Source organism: Macaca fascicularis, chromosome 7 (genome assembly GCF_037993035.2).
Source record: "Macaca fascicularis isolate 582-1 chromosome 7, T2T-MFA8v1.1".
In the NCBI taxonomy this organism is placed as follows: Eukaryota; Metazoa; Chordata; class Mammalia; order Primates; family Cercopithecidae; genus Macaca; species Macaca fascicularis.
Window position 1 is genome coordinate 20,532,983 of NC_088381.1, and position 24,003 is coordinate 20,556,985.

Genomic DNA, 24,003 nt, shown 5'->3' on the forward strand with positions numbered 1-24,003 from the left:
ATCATTTACTTTTCAGTGCTGTATCCCATCGGCCACTGCCTTAGTCCTTTTCTGTTGCTTATAACAGAATACCTGAAACTGGGTAATTTATAAACAAAGGAAATTTATTTCTTACAATTGTGGAGGCTGAGAAGTCCAAGGTTAAGGCACTGCATCTGGCAAGAGCCTTCTTGCTGGTGAGGACTCTATAGACTCCTGAGGTGCCACAGGGCATCACATGATAATGGGGTGGCGTGTGCTAATGTGCTAGGCTCAGCTCTGTCTTCCTCTTCTAAGAAAGCCACCAGTCCCATTCCCATGATAACCCATTAATCCATTAACCTTTTAATCTATTAATGTATTAAGCCATTCAGGAGGGCAAAGCCCTTACAAATCCCAACACCACTTAAAGGCCCCACCTCTTTTTTTTTGTTTTTGAGACAGAGTTTTTGCTCTTGTTGCCCAGGCTGGAGTGCAGTGGCGCAATCTCTGCTCACTGCAACCTCCGCGCCTCCCGGGTTCAAGTGATTCTCTTGCCTCAGCTTCCTGAGTAGCTGAGATTACAGGTGTGAGCCACCATGCCCAGCTAATTTTGTTTTTTTGAGATGGAGTCTCATTTGTGTTGCCCAGGCTGGAGTGCAGTAGCATGATCTCGGCTCACGGCAACTTCCACCTCCTTCCACTTCTGGGTTCAAGCAATTCTCCTGCTTCAGCCTCCTGAGTAGCTGGGACTACAGGTACCCGCTACCACGCCCGGCTAATTTTTGTATTTTTAGTAGAGACAAAGTTTCACCACGTTGGTCAGGCCAGTCTCGAACTCCTGACCTCAAGTGGTCTACCCACTTTGGCCTCCTAAAGTGCTGGTGTTACATGTGTGAGCCACTGCGCCCATCCCACCTCTTTTTTAACTATATATTTTTATTTTTAGTAGAGACGAGTTCTCAATATGCTGCTCAGGCTGGTCTCAAACTCCTGGGCTCAAGCGATCCTCCCATTCCAGCCTCCCAAAGTGCCTCCCATCTTGGCCACCACGCCCAGCTGCCACCTCTCAATAATGCCACATTTGGGACTACATTTAATTTTTTTTTTTTTTTTTTTTTTTAAAGACAGGGTCTCGCTCTGTAACCCAAGCTGGAGTGCAGTGGTGTGATCACAGCTCATTGTAGCCTTGAGCTCCTGGGCTCAAGAGAGCCTCTGGCTGCTGTTTCCTAAATAGTTGAGATTTCAGGGTTGTGCCACCACACCCAGCTAATGTTTAAATTTTTTGTAGAGTTGCATCTCGCTGTGTCGCTCAGGCTGGTCTTGAACTCCTGAGCTCAAGTGATCCTCCTGCCTCAGCCTCCCAAAGTGCTGGGATTATAGGCATAAGCCACTGCATCTGGCTCAGTACTAAATTTCAACATGAGTTTTGGAGGGGACAAATAGTCAAACATATAACTTCCCTCCCCATTTCCAAGCTGGCATACACTCACTGTTTTAGGCAAGTCTGGCTACATGACATTCCCCAAACAATCTCTATTTCCCACCTCTGTGCCTTTGGTCATGCTGTTTCCACTGCTTAAAATATTCTCTTTTGTTTCTATCTGTCAAAATTCTAGACAGCCTTCCACACTTAGACCACATGGTACTGAGTCCATGAAAAAGTCTTCTATTTCCCACCAGAAGTAATTTTTCCTTTATTTGTATATTATTTCATCATTTATAATCTTCTGTTACTGTGTTGCTATATAAACTAAGCTCCACAAACTCCTTAAGCACAAGGGCTATCTTATATATCTGAGTAGTCCGTGAGCATACAGCTGATTTTTCTTAATTCCTATGGCATGAACAATGTATAGAGATCTTTTGACACTGTGTTGTTTAATTTCATATGTGTATGTGTTAACCTCCTGAAGATAATTTCAATTCCCCAGCATACACAGCTGGGCACCAAGAAGGCATTCAACAAACTAGCTCTGAAATGGTACCCTCAAAGATTGGAGTTCTTGAGGGCTCTTGGCTGACAAATTCTAAAGTCCCAGGTACTTATGAAAATAATATTTTTCCAAACTAAATGCTCAATAAACCAAAAATTAATTTTCATCATTTAAAAAATGAGATGCAGCCAGGACCAGCGGTTCTTGCCTGCAGGCCAGGAGTTCCTGACCAGCCTGGGCAACATAGTGAGACCCTGTCTCTAAAAAAAAAAAAAAAAAAAATTTGCCAGGTGTGCTGGGACATGCCTGTAGTTCCAGCTGTTCAGGAGTCTGAGGTAGGAGGGTCGCTAGAGCTTAGGAGTTCAAGTTTACAGTGAAGTACAATTGCGCCACTGTACTCCATCCTGGGCAACAGAGTAAGGCTCTGTCTCTTAATTTAAAAAAAAAAAAAAAGAAAAAGGAAAAAAAAGAACTGCTATTCAGAAGTCGTAGTTCTTTTAGGCTTAGCTGGGTTCCTTGGAGTCTGTCCCATGCATATGTAGTTAACGGGTGAGCCAGATATTTGGGCAGGATTTATGCACAGAATTTAGGCTTCCCATTTGCCTCTCTCCTTTCTGGAATTTTCCTCCTCATTTTCCAGCTGCTGTGGTTATCCCAAGCTGTGGCCTCTGTGGGTTTGATAGAAACTGTGGGTTTCTATAAGTTTATTTATTTACTTATCTTTTTTTTTTTTTTTTTGGTAGAGGGTGGGTTTCACCATGCTGCCCAGGCTGGTCTCCTCCTGAGCTCAAGTGATCCACCCACCTCGGCCTTCCAAAGTGCTGGGATTACAGGCGTGTGCCATAGCACCTGGCAGGTTTCTATGAGTTTATATGACACCAGATAGGACATCCCTTAATCTAAAAGCCATTAAAAAATGGGAAACTTACCCACTGCCATTTCCTTCTTCCAAGGGTAGACCCTACCCTATCCTGCCTACTTTTTATTATGCTCCAGTGGCATTAGGTGACTGCTTTTTATATTTTATTCAACATTTACACTAACCTGCTGGAGAGTTGGTTCAACAGGAAGTGCTTGGTCATTATAGGAAGTAAAGACTCCCTTCATTAAAAATGTCATTTTTTTTTTAAATAAAAAATTTTCCTGAACCCAAAGAACTAGAAAGAATACTAAACAAAAGCCAAAGTCATGGTCAGTTGTGGGCAGAGAAGAACTGATTTAAATTACTACTGAGGACATTTCAATTTATTTATTTATTTTTTTACATATGAAAGTACTTTTACTTGTTACAGTGGAATATCATTATGAACGAAGTGGGCCTTTTATATGCCTGCCATGTCCCCATCCTATGCCAACATAGGACACTCATACACAAAACACCACATGGAACTTCTTGGACACACATTGCATGCATCCCACTCTAAATGCACTCAAGTGTAACATAACCTTCGTGAAGATTTCTTAGGCATATGGACGGGAGGGCACACTGTACCACAGAAAGCAAAACTCTCCCCTCTGCCCCCCAGATCTTTTAAAAATATCTTCTCCAGGCCGGGTGCAGTGGCTCATGCCTGTAATCCTAGCACTTTGGGAGGCTGAGGCAGGTGGATCACGAGGTCAGGAGTTCAAGACCAGCCTGGCCAAGATGGTGAAACCTGTCTCTACTAAAAATGCAAGAATTAGCCGGGCATGGTGGCACGTGCCTGTAATCCCAGCTACTTGGGAGGCTGAGACAGAGAATTGCTTAAACCTGGGAGGCGGAGGTTGTAGTGACCTGAGATCGCATCACTGCACTCCAGCCTGGGCAACAGAGCGAGACTCCGTCTCAAAAAAAAAAAAAAAAAATTCTCCAAAGTCTCACTTCCTCTGACAGCACCCAAATCTCTCCTCCTCTTGGCTTCCCTCTTCCAGTCCTATCCAGGCCCCTTGCTCTCTTATCTCTCTCTCTTCTTTTAAAGGCAAAGATCTTGACTGTTCTAAATCTGCAGCTATATCTATTTCTCTGCTCATCGCAACAAAGGCAGCATGGTTAGCCATGCAATTACAGGATTCTTCTTCCTCAGTGTGTTTGTGTGTGCGCATATATAGCATGACTGTAAATACTTATAAGTTAATAGTTTTCTCCTGTTATATTTATATATGCATATACATGAGGAAATAACAGGCCGCAAAGGGATGTGGTTCAGGCTGGCAGAGTCTCGCACTATGTGCCATGCACTTTATTTACACGCATTATTTCTAATTTTATTTTTCAGATGAGAAAATTCAGCCTCAGAGCTACTGTTCATTCTCTTTCCACTCCAACACACAGCCTCTGGGGTATCTCTAACATAATAATGTAAAATGCATTAGAAAACATGAAGGATATGTCTGGGAGTCTTAGGGGAGGGAAAAGGAAGTGGAGGATTGGGTTGTCTTATGTTCAGAAGAGAAGGTTTAGGATCTGGGTGGTTGAGGGAAGAAGTTTAATAAAAGAGTTCTGCTAGATGGGGCAGCGGGCTCCCGGGATGGAAGGGGGTCTCCACCTTCACCTTGCTCTCTTCTGTCCCCCTCCTCCCTACATGGTGGTCACATGGCCTCCTCTGTGCTCCTCAAACACTTCAAGCTCATTTTAAAAGACAGACACATGGCCGGGCGCGGTGGCTCAAGCCTGTAATCCCAGCACTTTGGGAGGCCGAGACGGGCGGATCACAAGGTCAGGAGATCGAGACCATCCTGGCTAACACGGCGAAATCCCATCTCTACTAAAAACACAAAAAATTAGCCGGGCGAGGTGGCGGCGCCTGTAGTCCCAGCTACTCGGGAGGCTGAGGCAGGAGAATGGCGGGAACCCGGGAGGCGGAGCTTGCAGTGAGCTGAGATCTGGCCACTGCACTCCAGCCTGGGCGACAGAGCGAGACTCCGTCTAAAAAAAAAAAAAAAAAAAAAAAAAGAAAAAGACAGACACATTCCAAATGATGTCCTGGTTAATTTATTTACTAATGTTAGTTAAAGTAGATACCTTGGAAGTCTGGTAGGCAATTTCAGTCTTTAGAACACCAGGTAACCCCATTTCTGGCATTAAACTACTTCTCTCAGTTTACTCATAAGCTGGGAAAGTACAAGCTTTTAAATTCCCATGTACCATGTCGATTTGAGGTGAACTGGTTCAAAAGAAAAAGGAACCTATAGAAATGTCTACTTTTAAAGTTATCACTTGAGTAGAATTTAATGAGCACTGGTGCTTAAGCAACTTCTGTTTCATTGTATAATATCCTTTAAAATCTAAATTTCCTGGCATAAATGTCTTGAATGGTTCACTTTTAGCCAACATTACACAGTGATGACTGCTGGATATTTACCTTGAGTGTGAGAATATGTGTGAAGAATATTAGCTAGGAAATAGACTTATTGGTAGATTACAAAAAGCTGTGCATGGCTATACAATGTCCATTTATTCTGTTTTCCAAACTCCATATATTTAAAAGCTATCATCTCTCAATTTCATGCTGATAACTTCGAGTCTGGCAAAAGTTGACAGTTAAAACTATCTTTCTACAGTGTATGGGTATGGCTTTATAAAAAGCAATTTACAAAAGAAAATCCATTTGAAATTCTAAATTTAATTTCAAAATGATGGTTTTCAAAATCCCTGGTTTTAAGGAGGTTTCAAGGAACGGAAAGGCATGAGAAACAAAAAGAAGAATGAACAAAGAAAGAAAGATAGAGAGGGCAAGGGGATGAATAGTTGCATCATGAACCGAGGTGACGACAATCAGAAAGGCAGGGAGGAACGCCACCCCCAGGGAGACAACACAGGTGCACTTTCTATCAGACAGTGTGTGTAGAGGCCTGGGAAAGCTTTAGTTTTCATAAATTCAATCTCCCTCATTGCTGAAGCAGAGGCAGCTGGGATACAGGAAGATTAACAGATAAACCCCACTACATTTCAAACCCCTCCAGTACTTAAACCGTTTACTCCAGATGTTAGTAAAAGCTAACAAGTAGCCAAGCTGGCGATTTTTAATAACTATCCTTGGGCTTATTCTCCCACAGGTGGAGATCCTGAATAGGAGGGGTAAGGAGGGAAGGATAAAGAAAGCTGATGGTGGCTGAGTGCTAAATCTGTGTCAGGTACTGTGTTAAGAATTGTACATGTATTCTTTAATCATCACAACAACCTTATGAGGCAGATACCACAATCCCACCCATTTAAAAAAGGGAAAATGAAAGTACAGAGAAAGCAGGCAAACTTGCTTAGTAAGTGACTGAGACGGGAATTGAACCCAAACAGTTTAATTATAGAACCTGAATATATAATCATTGTGCCATATGGCATTTTCCAAAATAACAAAAAATAACCAAGTTGACAGGATAAAAGGGATTGAAAGTGTATTGTACTCTAATATATGGCTGCTGCCTGGGAAACTGTTAGGACATAGTGGTAGAAGTCTGGAGTCCTCTTCAGTGTCCATCTCTGCCACCCACCATTATTCGTAAGCAAGAGGGAAGAAAAAACCTACCTGAAACCATCCTTTCTTCTAAATTCAAATTTGAATAAGTTAAAGAATTAAAAATCTGTTTGGATTTTTCACATATTCACTCCATTATATTAAAATTTCTATTAAATGTCAAATCCTCCTTGCAGGGAACATTTCAGTAATTTGGTGGTTGAATCATGTAGCAATTATGAGCCTAACTTGTAAAGCGGTTTCCATAAAGAGGGCGTATTTTTTCCAAAGTATGTATAAATACACACACATACCAATACTCCCTCACTCTATATAAGATACCTTAAAGCCAAGTTCCCATTTTTCAGGTTCTATTTATATGCAACCAGTTCTAGCAATTCTCCGAAAAGGACAGGCCTGTACTGTCCCCTAACTAACATCTGTCAGAGGAAAACTCCTCATCCATTTTTCAGGCATGACCCACTTTGAGGGTTCAGATTCTGTGATGAGTCACATGCAAATCTTCTAAGAACCTTGATGGGTTGCAAATGAGATGAAAATGCAAATTACCAAAATGTTCGGAGTCAACCACCTTAGTTTCTCTTTCCTATTTGCCATCTGTCCACAGCTCATTAGGTTCAAATCATATTTTTTGTGAATAAGAATCTAGAATTTGGGGACCTCTTCATGGGACACTTCTCCTGCTTCACAGACATACAGACCAAAAGAAGCGCTAAGTAGGCTGCAGGGCTTCATGGTTAGTAGGCAAAGCCTGCAGGGAAAGAGCTCAGCAAGGGTCACCAATGGGGACACCTCAGGCACCCAAACTTACCACTTTGGTGGCCTGTGTGGATGACCGGGAAAGGCCCTGCGAAGCCCCTGCAAGGTTCCCTGACATCCCTAGCAGTAACTGTAGGCTTCTTACTCCTTCCCTTCCCCTCAGTCCCATCCACTACCATCTATACTCACTGTTCACATGGGTTCCCCTTCACAATGGGATGGGCTTTCCATCCCCTTTAAAACTCAGTCTTAGGGCCCTCATAACTTTCCACCCAGTGATACAATTATTCACAAACATATTCTACTTCCTACTACACTGTAAGCTCAGGTAGGACCTACCTCCAGTTCCCCTTTCTGGAACTCATGGAGTCTTGCCAGATAGATGCTCAAAAAAATACTGAATTAAACAAATTGTCCTAGAAGCCAGTCTCTGAAAGTCCTGCTCTGTAGAAATTACAGGATGAGATGGGCACACCACTTGAGCCTCAAAATGTTCATTCCTTGTACGACACTAGAGTTGTTGGATCATTCCACATAGCCAATGGTGTTTTTCGTAAGTCGGCTTTGTGTACTCCCCAGTGTCCTCCAGGTGAAGCAGTCCGATTAGGCAATGACTGTTTAAACACACATTAATCATGCATTAGGAGTCTTAAATTGAATAGCACAATACCCAGGAAAATACTCTGGACACAAGGCATCCATTACAGACAGAAGTGATCTCTCACATCATGCTGTGTACATATTTGGAGAGTAAGGGCACTTCAGGGAGTTCTGCTAACTTAAAAAAAAAAGGATGAAAGAAGAAGACATTTGCATGCTGCATGGAGATTCCATGGCTTGGGAAGGGCACACGTGTCAGGTAGCCAGGAGCTCTGGAACTTGCATTGGTCATCACAATTATGCCTCAGTTTCTCGAACTGCTTCCTTCTTCCTTCTTGGAGAACAGGAAGGCTAGGGGTTGTCCTACACTGCATCTGGGCAGGCTCTGGTTACAAATTCAGGCCCACTGCTCAGTGGTCTCAGCCCTCGTTACTGGTGGAATGGTGCAGCCTTTGAAGAAACCCATTCAGACCTCTGTCCTAGAGGCCATGTGTATTAGATGTGCTTCTGTACAACAGGAAGGTGAATGGGTGAAGGAAGGAGTAGGGTGTGACCAAGGAGAGACATGTGCCTCCTTTAATGAGATCCTAAAATCAATCCGATTTTCCTCAATAAAAAGGGGAGCAGGCCATTGTCTGGGAAGGAAAACTGGCTTCATGCTTTAAAACACGCATTCACATATACAAACAACCATGCTTAAACTACACTAGAGTGAAAGCTGATGACAAGTCCTGGGGGGTGAAGATTCTATAGTCTCTCTTCAGCTACCTCAGGCATACTTGGAAATACATATGCATTCACACCCATTTCTGTGGGCAGGGATGCATTAAGAGAGACATCAACTGAGCCTCTCTTAACCTCAGTTTCACCTGCAGCTCCTAAATAACGTGGGCAGAGGCCAAGCATTCCCATTCAATGGATCTGAGTCCCCCGAGTGAGCTCAGCTTGGGACCTGGCATCCTGAGATGATTAAGAGAATTTTGACAATAAGGCACAGCTGGGACATCCTTACCAGCGACAGCAAACCCCGGATTCTAAAATGGTTTACTCCAGCTGCCTTGCTCAGTGCTATTTTAATAACCGGAGAGGCTGGCTGTTTAACAGTTGAATGCTTCCCCTGCCATCATTTTGGTACTTTGATTACAGACAAAGTGACACTGACTTTTAACAACAGGGATATATAGTCTTCAATATAATGCCCCTCATATCAATGGAGGATGATTAATCTTGGTTTCTTTCCTCTAAATGTGGTGTGAGACCAGATAACAAAATTCAGGTGGGCCAGTCAGAAGATCTACAGAGGAAAAGCACTTTAAATATATATAGCACTATGATGAATGTACAAGAATGCACAAGAAAGAAAGACTGGAAGAAAATAAGAGCAAATGATAATATCAGTGTACTAAGGTGCTAAAGTTAGGTCAAGAGGGTTTTTCTCTTACTTTCTAAATGTTTTGTGATGTGATTTGTTTTATAATAAAACCTATTTTCACATTCATACAATTCATCCCTTTTGCTTTTATTTTGAATTAACTCATAATGTCCATATTTATGAATACAGTGTGATATTTCAACACAGTATACAATGTGGAATGATCAAATCAGGTAATTAGCATATGCATCACCTCAAACATTTATCATTTCTTTGTTTTGAGAACATAAAATCTGTTCTTCTACCATTAGAAAATATACAATAAATAGGGCCGGGCGCAGTGGCTCACACCTGTAATCCCAGCACTTTGGGAGGCTGAGGTGGGAGGATCACGAGGTCAAGAGATCGAGACCATCCTGGCTAACATGGTGAAACCCTGTCTTTACTAAAAATACAAAAAAAAATTAGCCAGGTGTGGTGGCATTAGCCAGGTGTGGTGGCGGGCGCCTGTAGTCCCAGCTACTCGGGAGGCTGAGGCAGCAGAATGGTGTGAACCCGGGAGGCAGAGCTTGCAGTGAGCCAAGATTGCGCCACTGCACTCCAGCCTGGGTGACAGAGTGAGACTCCATCTCAAAAAAAAAAAAAAAAATATATATATATATATATATATATATATACACACACACACACACACACACACACACACACACACACACCCCTACACACACACACAATAAATTGCTGTTGATTGTAGTTACTCTATAATACTATAGAACACTATAAGTATAATGAAAAATATTTTAGAAAGAAAATAATTCATGGTGCTCTTAGACTTCAAATACTAAACATTATGCTCTGGATAATTAAGAATGGATTGCTGAATTCCCCACACACCAGATAATATGTTGAAAGTATGTCATGCACAGTACAGTGGTATAACTGTATTAGATGTTATTGTCCTTTAATGCTTTTGAGCCTCAGACTGCTGTATTAGCAAACTACTTAGGATGGCTCTTGTTTGTTGTGATGAGTGATGGTCACTAAGGCTGAAGGGACAATTCACATGCCATCAACCAAAAACATCCTTATATTAAACAAGGACTCGCCCACTACGTTTCTGAAAATAGAGGAACAACAACACAGGACAAATTCTACCCTGACCAGGCCTCTCTTACATCTTGGGTGGAAGGCTCAACCTGCTAAGGGGACACATTCTTTTGGGCCCGAGTTTGTATGTGCATCTGTGTGTGTGTGTGTGTGTTTCAGAGTTGCCATGTGGTCAAACTGCCATAGAGTGTCCCATCCAAGCTGAACAAGTAGCTCTCCCAAGAGGGGTAAAAAACAAACAACAATCTGCTCAGCACAGTGAGCAATTTCCTCACCAGGTGGGAAAATCTGGACTTACCTCATAATGACTTTTTGTCATGTCCCACATAAGCAAATGCTGCACTAAATATACATCCTAAATACATTCTATCAGGGAGCTGGAGCAACACCAGTATTTATGCTCAGGCTAATGTTCTATTATATGGATTATACTCAACTGGAATAAAATGAATATTCTCTAGCACAACTCAATTGTTCTTTATACAGTTTTTAATGAGATTCCGCCTAGTGTCACAGCAGTACTTATGTAATTACTCTATATAACTCTGCCAGCGAGGAGGGAATGAAATCTCCTTATCGGGGTACTGCAAACCAATAACACCTCAGCATCCTGTCTCTTTCCATGCGCTGCTGCATTTTGGATAGTCTGGGAGCACAGCCATCATGCAGAGGGAACGCTAGGGTGACCAAGGCTTCAGCACTGCAGACTCGCTTCCAGGAATGAGCACTGCACTTTCTTGAGATTTCCCAAGAAAACATATGAAAAGAAAGCACGCCTGCAGCTTCTGAACTGGGTCCTCTTTACTTGGGATGGTCAAAGGGGTATGTGTGGCCAGTGTGCAGCCATGCGGAGAGCATGCAGCTTTCGTCAGAGGCTGCTGAAGGCAGCTTTGCTGGAACTCTGGAATAATCCACCCAGGAAGGGAAGTGAATAGGAGAAGAGACAGATGGAGATGAAAAATTATTTGTTTGGCTCCTTGAGGAAAACTGTAAGTCAGCAGAAAGCAGAATTAAGAAAAAAAGTGCAGCTGAGAAACAGGCTAATCTGGTCCCGATAAATTATCTAAATTAGGAAGATAGTCTCTGCCCTCCACTGCTGGAGGACCCCAGAAGCCAGGGGCAAGACCTCAAGAAGTTCCACTAAGGCTTTGCCCTGTGGTCCTAAGAATGACTTTTCCTCTACTGGCAATTCTGCTTTAGATGTGAGAGGAGCCCGGAGCTGCCCCAGGGGTTATGAAATCAAGAGCACAGCCCAGGGACTTTTCCACTACCACAATGTCCAGTGAAGGAATTCAATCAGGAGGACTTAGCAGCATAGTCTTGGTATCTGCTAAAGAGTTCTCAGGGCTTTCCCAGGGAAGCAAAACTGCACAGATTCTGCAATCACAAAGTCCTTGCTGGCTGCTCTCTGGGCTTTTCTCTAGTAGCATCCCCATCCCTCATGCAAGGCTCAGTCCTTGGTGGTGGAGATGGGTAGCAGAGGGAGCAGAATTAGGAAGAAAGCATCACTCCTACTCCACAACCAAAGAAAATCAACAATGAGAAGAAGGCTTGGTCAGATAGCAATAGGAAAACATAAATGAAGAATCACTACTCTTATGGCCTATGTTGTAGACATTGTTCTTTATGGTCAGAGCATATCACTCACTAAGCCTTGTTGTAGAACTAGGAGAACTAGGGTAGATCCTTCTTTGCTCTTTATTCACAGCTATCCCTCACAACCACTTCCCTCACAACAGTAAAAACTTCACACCTTAGCTATAATTTACACTCCTGTGCCAACAGAAAGAGTGATAACAGGTTTCCACAAGGTACTTGTCATTTGTTACCTCCATGGGTGGTATTATTTGCACTTAATTGTGTTAATAGTTAAGACTCTAGTAATAAAAACAACCCTTCAATAGGTATTCTCAGCTATTATGTGACTTTATAGTCTTAGACACAATATTCAGGGAGACCAGTAGGATGGGTGGTATTCTTCCTACTTTATAAATGAAGAAAAAAGTAACTCACAGATGTTAAATGACTTGCCTAACGTTTATGGCACAGCTGAAACCGGTTCCCAGGTTTCTTGATCCTTACCCAAGGCCTCATTCTATGAAAAAGTTCTGGGCTACCTGAGTAGAATGATCATTACAAGAGAAATCTGGCAGAGCTAAGCTGCACGTGAGGGAAAGAAAGCTACTTGGCCAAGCCTTGTCGATGCCCAGATTCAATTAAATATCATTAGGAAAGGGCTATTCAGTTTGTGCACTTCTCATCTCTTCTGCTCTCACGCTGTCCCTGGGGGCTGGCACAGAACGGCAGACTGTGATTTAGGGCGTTCTTCTGGGCCAGAGATGCTTCTGCCTGTTTTCTTACCCAGGAGACGAAGGCCTGCTGGAGGACTGAGGCCCAAAGCAGATGGGCAAGCTCATCACTGCACTGGGTACTGTCCTGGCCCACAAAGGCACCATGTGATAGTGACTCAAAGGTTATATTTACAGACCCCAAATTATTCAGTTGCCTGCTTCCCTACTTCAAATGCAGGGGATGAGTGATAGGACAAAGTGACAGCTGGGTGGCCAAAGTAAGATGAGTAATAGTGAAGGGCAGGCATAAGGATGACTCTCACCCAACACCATCCCAAAATGTGTAGGTGATAATGTGTGCAAGGGGAAAGGGGTTGACTCATCCTGGTTTGCCGTATCTGAACAACTATGGCATTTTACTTAGCATTTCCATAGCATCTCTTTCTACAGAGCTTGGCACTTGCCGCATCCACCTTCTCTTGGCCTGATGAAATAGCCTTGTCTAACAGGGGATCAGAGGGAGCAATCCATGCCCTTTATAATAAGACTGTCCCTATCATCCTGCAAAGCCTCAGATGAAGTCTACCTTTCTTCATGAAGTATTTTCTGATTCCTTCCAACTAGCTATGATATTTCCTTCCTTTAAATGTCCCAAGAATTCATATCTATACTTGTGTCATTTTTTGTACATTTGTGTAGTCTACTCAATCCCTCACAGCCTTTTAGATTTTGTTCCTTGGGAGCAGGGACTGTGTCTCACTCATTGTTTACCCACCCCAATCCCTGGCAATAATGTCCTCACTGTGGTGAGTACTCCATAAATACTAGTTAATTAGACGCAAGTTATTTTCTTCCTATACTCTGGGTCAGGAGCTTTTGCAGTACTCCCCAGTATTATTCTAGAAGTCTTGATCACAGTGTGTGCCCATCTTAATGGAGAGGTACAGCCTTCATCTCTTGGGGGTGTGGTATAAGGGAAGTTGGACAAACTGGCTGGGAGGTCAGATTGCTGAGGTTTCTCCTAGTTCTACAACTCTGTAATTCTTTTTGACTAATTGAAAATAAGAGGTTAGTAAATTTGGAGAGAAAATAATAAATACTGAAATAATGAAAAAATGAAAAGGGAGTTGGGTATACCGTAGGCCCCAGGAAAATACCAAATATTTCGAGAAGGCTTTCTGGGCTTGATTTAAGATGCTCTATGAATAGTGGGAAGAACATTTCCTAAATAAAGTAGGGTATCTCTGTTATAAGGTTAGGTTTAGGAAATGTCTTGAAATGAAATCAAACAGATATACTGTTGAGTAAATCTGACAAGAAGAGCAAGGACAGTCTAGTAAGGACAATGAGATAGTCTAAAACAAGTGAAAATCTGAAGAGATAGCTCAAAGAATCTCTCTCTCTGTGTGTGTATGTGTGTGGTGGGGGAGGGGTGGATGTGATATATTAAATATAGACATTGGAATTAAATTAGTATGGAGTCTTGTCTGCCATGGTTACTAGCTGTGTGACATTAAACAAGCTATTTAACCTTTCTAAGTTTCAGTTTCTTCATCAGAGGGAGCAATCCATGCCCTTTAAGACTGTCCCTATCATTCTGCAAAGCCTCAGATGAAATCTACTTTACATGAGCTAAGTGATATAAAGTGCTATACAGTGCCTAGTACAGCACCTAGCACTCTTCATTTAACAGCTATTTCTCTTATGTGCTAGATGATATGCTGAGCATTTTACACAGTAAATAATCAGAAAATGGAAGCTACCATCATTATCTAAAGGGACTATCCTCCTGTTCCTACACTCTCCCATTGCAAATCAACCTCCTTTTGATTGTGGAACACAGAAGAAAAAAGTGTCATTTTACTGTTTATACGAGTAAATCTATTTGCCTTTGATGTATCTTGCTAAATCAAAATTTGGCCTCGGCTTTAGGTCCACTGTAAATGTAAATGAAGTAACAAGAATTTTTCAAAGTCTCGACTCTTTAACACTGTCTCTCCTTTGTGCACAGGGATGAAATCAAAAAGCTAAACACAAGGCACTCCGCACCCTTGGAAAGTCGCTTCCCAACACGGTACCCAAAGAGACGTCTTGAAAGAGACATGCACAGTTACGTGTTCCCTCTCCAGGGACAGTCTTCTCCAGTGGATGTGAAACGGGCCATGGCAGCTGCTTAGTATCATTAGACCCAGGGCAAGTCAACTGCTCTCTCAGGCTTAAAATCAAGTTATCATCTCAAACCAAAAATACTCAGCATTTGGCCAACAAAAGAAAGCCAATGAAGACCCAGTTATCATGAGGGATTTCTTATTGATCTTACGAGATTTCTGCAGTGAATAACTGAAAGTGCGATTTGTATGCATGTACGGCATTATGGAGAAGTTGATGAAAGGCAACTGCTTTGTGAAAAGGGCCATTTTGTGTGCGTGTGTAGATCAGCAAACCATCAAACCTGAATAAGTTTGTTTTTGTTAAGCACACAATTTCTTTCTTTCTTTTTTTTTAGCCACTGTTTTTGTTTTTTATTATTAGTATGTGGGAATCAAACATTTCAGAGCACATCAATTTAGATTGGATGGAAGTTGAGCAATAACTAAGGGTTCAACCCCCTTTTCCCTCAGATGAGGATACTGAAACTAAGTGGCTTGCCCAATGTCATATCTTTAGAGTTCCTAAAAAGAAAACAGTTTAATACAAAGAGAAAAAACCAGCTAAAAAAATTTAAACAAAATAGTTCAAAAATTGAACTAGTATTTGACTAAAGTATGTTGTTTCTAAAAAGGGATCTAAAAGAGCGCCTTTTTAAAATTATTATTATACTTTAAGTTCTAGGGTACATGTGCACAACGTGCAGGTTTGTTACATACGTATACATGTGCCATGATGGTGAAGCACACAATTTCTTAATACATTTCATAAGCAATCAACCTCTGGGTGAAGAACATTAGGCTCCAATAAAGGAACAAATTATTCTTCTATACATTCCATGTTTTCCAATGAACTGTTTCTATTCTGGTTATAATCAAGTAAAAGGCACCAATTTCAGAGACTTTTTTTTTTAGGGCATGGTCCTTGGCTATACAAGAGAACCAACATGTTTTCAGAGTTTCAGATGATAACTGAGGATCCATTTGGGGTTCTGGTTCTTGGTGGAAGTTTACCACAGGTAACACAAAAACATAAAAGGCTAAGTAGTACATGCAAACAAGGACCACTTATAAAATTACTCATAGCTGTACTTATTCAAGCCCTGGATAAAAAGGGAAGGCTCATACTATTTCAACTAATAATTTGAATATGATTTCATCACACTTAGAGTAGATCCATTTCCAGTCTAATGCTTGGTTTTCTCTAATTTTGTTTATTCTTAATTGACACAATAATCTCTAGGCAGGATAAGGTATTTTCTCTCATAAATTTATAAACCTTTATAAAAGAAATTACTTTGCAGAAATTACTTCAAATGTCAAGTAAGTCAAGGGACTTAATCTTGGAATTATGTTTCTATTTTTAATGTTTTAATCCAGACACGTTTTTTTTCCCTAAGTCTCCTCAAGTATTGAAGGTACTAAATCAGCTCTTATACAAACACCTCTTCAGAAGGGAAATAATCAGAATTTTCTTCCTCATTTAGTTGTTTTAAATTCAACTACTTTGAATTCAACTACTTTGAGGGAAGATATGAAAATAAATAAATAAAATCAAACTGATTTTAATACACATGATGTGAGATGACATTTTTTTTTGCTCTAGTGTTCAACATCTTAATTAGAAACATCTGCTCAATTAAGAAAACTAGATTGAATGGAGAAATCTCAAAAAGTCAGTCAGTCTCTGACCCTGCTCTTGGGTAACAGGTTAACTAAAGCATCCCTAAAATGTAATTGCCTTTATTAGTGTTTCTTAACCAACTTTGCAACACTCCAAGGCATTAATCAAAATGAATTTTAAAGTAATTTTTACTTGTTAAAGCTGCTCATATGTACGTGTGTCTGTTCAGAAAGGCTGGAAATGATAAGTTCACGAATTTCAGAAGAAGTAAAGCAACGAGGGGATTACTTATGTTCATTAATAGCTGGCCACTGTTTAGACAACTTAATGATTGGGCCTTTTCTCTTTTGTCTCTACAAAGTTGACTGTACTGCATTTCTGTTTCTTCCAATTCTATCATCTATGAAAATGAAGATTTACCATCATCTACCTTTCATTTATTCTTTTATAGATAATATCTAGAGGCAGTTAAGTCAGCTTTTTTAAAGGGAGTATCTTCCCCTATCATCCCTTTAAAACACTGATTTATATAATGTTTTATACTTTGCAAAGTACCTATTCCCAAAAATCCTCAGAAATTTAAAAATTATTTTTAACCTGGTTTACAGATGTGAGAACTGAGTGAGGTCATGTGTTACCTATTAAAGTATTTGTGATAATTTCTTTCTTTCTTCTTTCTTTTTGAGATGGAGTCTGGCTCTGTCACCCAGGCTGGAGTACAGTGGTGAGATCTTGGCTCCCTGCAACCTCTATCTCCCAAGTTCAAACGGCTCTGCTGCCTAAGCCTCCCAAGTAACTGGGATTACAGGTGCCTGCCACCACGCCTGGCTAATTTTTTGTAATTTTAGTAGAAATAGGATTTCACCACGTTGGCCAGGCTGGTATTGAACTCCTGACCTCAAGTGATACACCTGTTTTGGTCTCCCAAAGTGCTGGGATTACAGGTGTGAGCCACCAAGCCCAGACTGTGATAATTTCTAGTTAGTTAGGTGGCTAGAAAATGTTGAGCCAGGGGCTCAAGCCCAGGCTTTCAATTTCTAATCTTTGGTTCTCTCCACTGTTCTTTATTAGCCTCTCAGAAGGTATTCTGTCATTTGTATTACTTAATTTAGTTTTTAAGCCATGCAGCCCCAAACTAAAGTAACACTCCAGTAATGTGCAGTGAAATCTTCATCACTTTTATTTTGAATGTTGTGCTCTTGACAAACAGCCTTTTAAAAGAGCCTCTTTCATTGATCATTAATTCAACTACCAGTCTGCTTTTATTCTTAATCATTTTTCCTGTGTTTCCTTGTTGCTAGCAAGCAAGTCAGCATCCTTGCTTACTTACTTACTTTACTTTTTCTCCTTAACACAGAGACCACTTACTGAGTCTTTACTGTGGGCAAGACACTATGCGTATTTCATTTTCACGTAACTCCACAAGGCATATATCATTAACCTATTTTGCAGATGAAGAATTGAGGCCTTCAGAAAGATCAAGTGTGTGTAACCTATTATTTTTTTGAATATATCGAAGAGAATCTGAATTTTGTCTTTCAGGTTTCTCTTGGTCTTATTTATGATATAGTGTATATTCCCCTTTTCTTAATTAAAGAAGCACTAAATATCATTCCAAATAATGACTCATTTGTGCATACACTAGGACCCAGAATATAAGATAAGCTGCCCATGTAGTTTCAGGGCTAACATGGTGGTCAGCACACAGGTGCTAAATAATGTACTGAGAGCTGCTCATGCCTTTGAGGACCATGGCTTAGAGTACCATTGATGGACTGAAAATATAAGAAAAAACAATCTAGAAAGAAAAAAAAAATGAAAAAGGCAAAATACAGAGGAGAAAGAAGGGGGAGATGGTTCTGTAGCCTCTTAAGTAAAAAAATTTTTTTTTTTTTGAAACAAAGTCTCACACTGTCACCCAGGAGTGCAGTGGTGACATCACAATCAGGATCATGGCTCACTGCAGCCTCTACCTCCGGGGCTCAGGTGATCTGCCCACCTCAGCCTCCTGAGTAACTGGGACTACAGGTGTGTGTCACTATGTCTGGCTAATTTTTTGTAATTTTTTTTCGAGACAGGGTTTTGCCATGTTGTCCAAGTTGGTCTCGAACTCCTGGACTCAAGCGATCTGCTCACCTCCTAAAGTCCTGGGGTTACAGGCGTGAGCCACCCTGCCTGGCTAGTAAACGCTTTTTAAAAGGAAGATTCATTGCTTTACATTCTATACTCAAGTTCTTATTAGTACTCCTATTGCTTGAGTTCCTCTTCCTTCCTGTGTGGTGGTCTCTGTGGCTATGTCACCAAGGTGGCAGACTCCTTAGAAACAGAAACGAGCAAGTATTCAACTTTGTGCGTCTCTGCTGGCCATTTGTATCATTCCAGCTCACACCTGGCATACAAACAACACTGACATCAACTCTCTTATGCATCCTCTGAAGGGAGCTGGAAAAAAGCCTTCTCTAGCCTTACCACAAAGGCCAACCTTCCCTCCCCCACAGACTACTGTGCTTTCTTACAAATTCAAACAACCTCTAGTGACTAATTATGTAAGAAGTCTCTCTCCTTGGACTTCATAGCTCACTGCCTCAATTCCTCTAAACAGAGCCATCTGTTAGCCAAGGACTCAACATCAAAACATTCTTTGATGAGTCACAATTAATGACAAGTACAATGTGAGTACTGCCAGAATGATAAATTTAACACTACTCAAATATTCATCATGGACTAAATAAAGAGCCTTTTAGGTTTCGAAGACGAAATATTTTAAGGTTTATAAAGCTGCTTGGCTTTAAAAATAAACCCAATACAGTCCTGGTAGTTCCCAAGAAATCAAATGGATCTGAGGTAGTGTTAGCAAAGCTGACATTATGTGCCTGAAAATAATCATAATTTAGATTTTAATAGTTGATATGAATATTTTAATAGTTGATTTAGATTTTAACAGTTGCAAGTACAGAAGTCAGGTGAGCACAATGAACTGACTGGGAGATGAGACACAAGAACTCTGACTCTAGCTGGGACACCAACTACTTTATGTCCCTAGACCAGATGATTACCAAAGTCCCTTCCAGGGCTAAATACTGAATCACTCTGTGAATACATGATTTAGACACATGCCTACCTTTTAGATTCAAAGAGGACTCCACTGACAATATTTTTTGTGTTTAGATTACTGTCATCTGAGATTTTTTTTTTTCTAGACATTTTTGCTTGTTAAAAGACAAGCAAATTCAATGAGTGAATTTAGTCAATATTTCTTTTCCCTTTTAACAGACCTATTGCATGATACTACTGAAAGGGCAAGTTATTTGCATCCACACACTAAATTTTCTCAGTAAAATGATGATGATGATGATGATGATTTTTTTAGACCCTTGTTGCCCAGGCTGGAGTACAATGACACGATCTTGGCTCACCACAACCTCCGTCTCCTGGTTCAAGCAATTCTCCTGCCTCAGCCTCCCGAGTAGCTGGGATTACAGGCATGTGCCACCACGCCCGGCTAATTTTGTATTTTTAGTAGAGACAGGGTTTCTCCATGTTGTTCAGGCTGGTCTGGAACTCCTGACCTCAGGTGATCTGCCTGCCTTGGCTTCCCAAAGTGCTGGGATTACAGGCATGCGCCACCATGCCCAGCTAATTTTGTTTTGTTTTGTTTTTGAGACGGAGTCTTGCTCTGTCACCCAGGCTGGAGTGCAGAGGCGCAATCTTGGCTCACTGCAAGCTCCGCCTCCCTGGTTCATTCTCCTGCCTCAGCCTCCCGAGTGGCTGGGACTACAGGCACCCGCCACCACGCCTGGCTAATTTTTTGTAATTTTTAGTAGAGGTGGGGTTTCACTGTGTTAGTCAGGATGGTCTCGATCTCCTGACCTCATGATCTGCCTGCCCTGGCCTCCCAAAGTGCTGGGATTACAGGCGTGAGCCACCACGCCCGGCCTAATTTTGTGTTTTTAGTAGAGATGGGGCTTCTCCATGTTGGTCAGGCTGGCCTCAAACTCCCAACCTCAGGTGATCTGCCTGCCTCAGCCTCCCAAAGTGCTGGGATTATAGGCGTGAGCCACAACACCCAGTCTAAAATGATTATTTTTAAAAAATGAGATCCGTATAATGAAAACCAACAGTTCTCCTTAGGTCTGTTTTGCAGTAGAAAAACAAATGTAATTTAAAGTCTGAGTCCCATTTTATGGCTTAAAACTGAGTAGCAAAAGTAGACAAATTGAAGTCTAATCTTGTATTTGAAAAAAACCTAAACTACATAGAATTGTGGCTTTAAAATCATTTGTGAATGCAACTTTTGTTATAACCATAGATTAAGGTGATGATTCACTGGGTATAGATCAACTTTAAGAAGATCAATCACAAGGGATCTAAGAAATGGCACCCAAAGTCCTTATAAATATAATAATCTAGTGATTCCTTTTTCCATATTCATTTCTGTGATAACTAATCCTTTGTGGCTATTTTCCTGAACTTTTTTTCAAGCATGAAAACAGCATAGCATAAAATAAGTGAAGCCAGGCACAGTGGGTCATGCCTGTAATCCCAGCCCTTTGAGCCATGATTGTGCCACTGCACTCCAGCCTGGGCAACAGAGTGAGACCCTGTCTCAAAAAAAAAAAAAAAAAAGAAAGAAAAGAAAAAGAAAAATGAGTGCTCATAAGGACAGAATCCTGATATAACAAGGTTCTTTTTTTTTTTCTTTTTAATTTTGGCATATTAGATTTTGGCCTCTTTCACATGCTAATGCTTTTTCTTATGTGTAAGTAAGCACATATTCAGAATCTTGTCCTCAATGGAGAAAAGATACTACCTAAAAGCCAATTCCAGATGATGACAATTCTCTTGTGACCTCGCATTCTGCTTATATTCTCAAGTATTGACAACATTGTGCTTTATGACTGAAGTCCTTCTATACCATTGCTTTGGGTCTTGTCTAGAAGAGGCAACCTTGGATCACTAAATAAATGAAAACACAATGACTTATAGACCACAGTTCAGAAGACTTAGAGCTGGCAAACTCACCATGACTGTAGGCAGAAGACCCAGGAGAGCTAAGTACAATTAGGGTTGCCATGAAATAAAGAGCAAGCAAAGAAAGAGGATATGACTGAGCTATGGTTTAGATTGAGGGGAAGTCTCCAAAAAAGTATAGTGAGGGAACTCACCTAGTATGGAAAGGGATAGAGCATGGCCTGGGGACTCAGTACTTTTTAAATTGACAGGGATTCCAGCTATATTTAGCTTATAACCCTTACTGACAAAAGATGCACAAAAGCAAATACAGAGCACAGAGATAGGGCTTGGAGAAATGGGCAGAGACTTTTTCTGATTCTTCTCTATATTTACTGCATTCCATCTCCTGAGAATTAAAAACAACCATGATCATTCACTTTGATGACCTGTCAAAACCATCTGATGTGCACTAGGATAATGATATCTGCCTTTTACTGATGACATGTCAGGGACTATACATACACTGTGCCTAATGGTGCAAAGCAAGTCCTATTACTGTATTTCCAGTTTATGATTGAGGAAACTAAGAAATAAAGAGGTCAAGTAAATTACCAGGATTTCACATAGCTAACGTGTCTAGGTTGGGATTTGAATCCAGGTATGTGTAACAAATAAGACTGAACCTAATTTCTCACTATGCCACCAATATGCTATGCAAAATTAATGTTATATATATATATATATATTTTTTTTTGCGATGGAGTTTCGCTCTTTTTGCCCAGGCTGGAGTGCAATGGCACAATCTCGGCTCACCGCAACCTCCGCCTCCGGGGTTCAAGTGATTCTCCTGCCTCGGCCTCCTAAGTAGCTGGGATTACAGGCATGAGCCACCACACCCAGCTAATTTTGTATTTTTAGTAGAGACGGGGTTTCTCCATGTTGGTCAGGCTGGTCTCAAACTCCTGACCTCAGGTGATCCGCCTGCCTCGGCCTCCCAAAGTGATGGGATTACAGGCGTGAGTCACCGCACCTGACCTATAAAGTAATTTTTTAAGATCCAAAGAAGCACATATGAGAGTAGTATTAATATGCTAAGTATAGCTATCAGGAACTATATAATCCCAGCTCAGTTTAGGTAATATTTTTCCACAAATGTTAATGAAAGTGCCTGCTGCGTGCAAAGCACTGGGCCTTGAGGCAGAAAGATATAAAAGTCACAATTCTTGCCTTTTAAGAGTTTATCATCTGGGGTGGGTGCGGTGAATCATGCCTGTCATCCCAGCACTTTGGGAGGCCAAGGTGAGCGGATCACTTGTCAAGAGTTCAAGACCAGCCTGGCCAACATGGTGAAACCCCATCTCTAACAAAAATACAAAAGTTAGCCAGGGCATAGTGGCGCGTGCCTGTAGTCCCAGCTACTTGGGAGGCTGAGGTGGGAGAACCACTTGAACCTGGGAGGCGAAGGTTGCAGTGAGCGGAGATCGCATGCCACTGCACTTCAGCCTGGGTGACAGAGTGAGACCCTGTCTCTAAAAAAGCAAAACAAACAAACAAACAAAGTTTATCATCTAACTGTGCAGGATAGGAAAAAAGTAACAATGGGGATAATTAACTGCTTAAAACAAGAATAAATATAATATCACAAAGGAATACATGATTAATTGCCAAACCAATCATATTTAAGACTAAGAAAAGGGAGAGATTACATGGTCTAAAAGGGTTTAGGAAGACTCCATAAAGGAGAAGGAGGGATGAGGTTGATTTTTAGGGACTGATAGAATCTAGACAGGGAGAAAAGTAGTACTGGATTCCAAGGAAATGGGGAACAAAACACCAGAGAGAAAGCCTTTTGCTTAGAACTGAAGGTTTAGAACATGAGTGGTTGTGAGGTAGCTGGAAAGGCAGGTTACAGACCAAGCACTGGAGACTTTGAAGGGCAGGTTAAGTAAATTAGATTTAATTCCATGGGCAATGGTGATCCAGAAATGTTTCTGAGCAAGGGAGTCACATGATCCAAGTGGTGTTCTAGGATGATTTCTCCAGCAGGTTGCAGAAAGTTTGCAGTGGGTCAGGAAGACCACTTAGGAGTTGCCTATAGGAGCATCCCAGAAGCAGAGAAACAGAAGCAGAGAGAAAGAAGAGGAACATATTTCAGTTTCATTCTGATGCTATAGATTTAGAAAGATATGGATTGGCTTCTGGCTAGAACTGGTTTAATTAAATGTAAATTTGGAAAATAAAGCACAAATAACTTTGGATAGATGTATAGTTCAATTTAAAATTATTTGGATTTATAGTTTTGTGTCATTTTACAGATTATATAGCACTTTCAGAAATATATATATATTTGAGACGGAGTCTCGCTTTGTTGCCCAGGCTGGAGTACAGTGGCACAATCTCAGCTCACTGCAACCTCCACCTCCCAGGTTCAAGCAATTCTTCTGCCTCAGCCTCCCGAGTAGCCGGGACTACAGGCATGCACCACCATGCCCAGCTAATTTTTGTATTTTTAGTAGAGACGGGGTTTCACCGTACTGGCCAGGCTGGTCTCGAACTCCTGATCTCATGATCTGCCCACCTCAACCTCCCAAAGTGCTGGGATTATAGGTGTGAGCCACCGCACCCAACCCACTTCCAGAAATATTAATTCATTTATCTGCATAACATCCTATAAGGTAAAGTTTGGCATTATTTCCATTTTTCAAATGTTGAAACTGAGGTTTAAAGACTTGTGGTAACTAACACGATGCTGCACTGTTAGTACATTTTAAGATTGAGACCTGTATATAATGGGCTTCTGGTTC

General features: G+C 41.2%; 1 protein-coding gene across 14 annotated transcripts in view; it reads right to left on the bottom strand.

The window, feature by feature from the left end:
- Positions 1–24,003, bottom strand: part of FRMD5 (FERM domain containing 5) — a 338,272-nt gene that overhangs the window by 74,064 nt on the left and 240,205 nt on the right. The window contains exon 1 of one of the 14 annotated variants that reach the window (XM_073995693.1): positions 7,445–7,463. The exons of the other annotated variants lie outside the window; for them this stretch is intronic. The gene's annotated coding sequence lies outside the window, so the exon portion shown is untranslated. Of the gene's footprint in view, positions 1–7,444; positions 7,464–24,003 lie in introns of those variants that run through there. 14 annotated transcript variants of the gene reach the window in all.